The following is a 1,681-nucleotide window of genomic DNA, read 5'->3' as shown; positions in this document are numbered from 1 at the left end:
ATGGGTAGATTCTCTTGGTCTGATAGGGCACGTGCTCTGTGGACCAAAGTCTTCAGAACCCCATTCTTCTGTGCAGGGTGGTGACAACTGCTGGCCTGCAGATATAAATCAGTGTGTGTAGGTTTTCGGTACACACTGTGGCCAATTGATCCATCTGCTTTCCTCTGGACTAGTACATCCAGAAATGACAGCTGGCCATTCTTCTCCAGTTCCATGGTGAACTTGATATTAGGGTGGCATGAGTTAAGATGTTCAAGAAACTCATTGAGCCTGTCCATCCCATGTGGCCAGATCACGAAGGTGTCATCCACATACCTAAAGAAGCATGTGGGTTTACATGTGGCTGTCTCCAATGCCCTCTCCTCAAAACTCTTCATAAACATGTTGGCAACCACAGGGGACAGTGGGCTGCCCATAGCTACACCTTCAGTTTGCTCGTAATATTGGTTTCTGTACAGGAAATACGTGGATGTCAGTGTATGACTGAACAGCTCCAACAGAGCACCATCAAATTTCTCTGCAATAAGTTCTAGTGAGTCCTTCAGTGGGACCCTGGTGAACAGCGATACCACATCAAAACTAACCATGATGTCCGAATCTGTGATGTGCAGTTGCTTGAGGCGTTGCAGGAAATCTTCTGAGTTGCGGATGTGGTGAATACATTTCCCCACATATGGAGCCAGGAGACCTTTCAGGTACTTGGCTGTTGTGTACGTAGGTGCCCCAATATTACTGACAATAGGACGTAGGGGCACACCCTCCTTGTGTATTTTAGGCAGACCATACAGTCTAGGTGGCACTGGCGCTTTTTCCCGTAGTTGTCTGATGATCTTATCGGGCATCCCTGTTTCCTTCAAGAGAGCACTAGTCTTCTTGGCCACCTTGTCCGTGGGGTCACACTCCAGAATTCTGTATGCAGGGTCCTCCAGAAGTTGGTGTACTTTCTCATCATAATCCACTCGCTGCAAGGTGACAGTGAAGTTCCCTTTGTCTGCTGGCAGTACCACAATGCTGTTGTCTTCCCGTAGTTTCTTGAGTGCAAGCCTCTCCTCGGTTGTGATGTTCGATTTCGGCGGCCTGGCCTTGGTGAGGGCCCTGCAGGTCTCTCGGCGGACTTCCTCTGCCACATTAGGTGGAAGTGTGGCTGCAACTTGCTCTACTGCACTGACGAAACCTGAAATGGGTACGTTTCTAGGGGTTGTAGCAAAGTTGAGACCCCTGCTGAGTACCTTTAAGGTTGTATCATCAAACTGTATGCCACTCAGATTCGTCACCGTGCGTGTCTCTTCCATCTGCTGTGCTTTCTTGCTCATGCGGTCAAACTTTGCAGATTGGCAAGATGAGGCATTCCTTCTAGCACACTCAGCTAAAGACCAGGAGGCACGGTCTACCCAATCCCAATCTTCTCTTGTTAAGGAGGCTGCCATGTACAGATGAATGTGTAACAGCTCCCTGGCCACCACATCTTACCTGTGGCGCATATCTCGAATCCTCTCTCTCACCAGTGCCATGCTAGCTCTGCGTTTTATCTTGTTCGCCGCTCTGGAGTTGATGTGATGTTTAATTCTGGCAAATACTGGTACCACTTCTCCATCTCGACACCTCAGCAAAAAACTGAGAGAACTCAGCATCTTTCCTTTCTTCTGCTGTAGCTTGTCCAGCTTCTTGATATTCTGATACA

This window comes from Schistocerca piceifrons, chromosome 6 (genome assembly GCF_021461385.2).
Source record: "Schistocerca piceifrons isolate TAMUIC-IGC-003096 chromosome 6, iqSchPice1.1, whole genome shotgun sequence".
Classification (NCBI taxonomy): Eukaryota; Metazoa; Arthropoda; class Insecta; order Orthoptera; family Acrididae; genus Schistocerca; species Schistocerca piceifrons.
Note: the sequence above shows the minus strand (reverse complement) of the source record.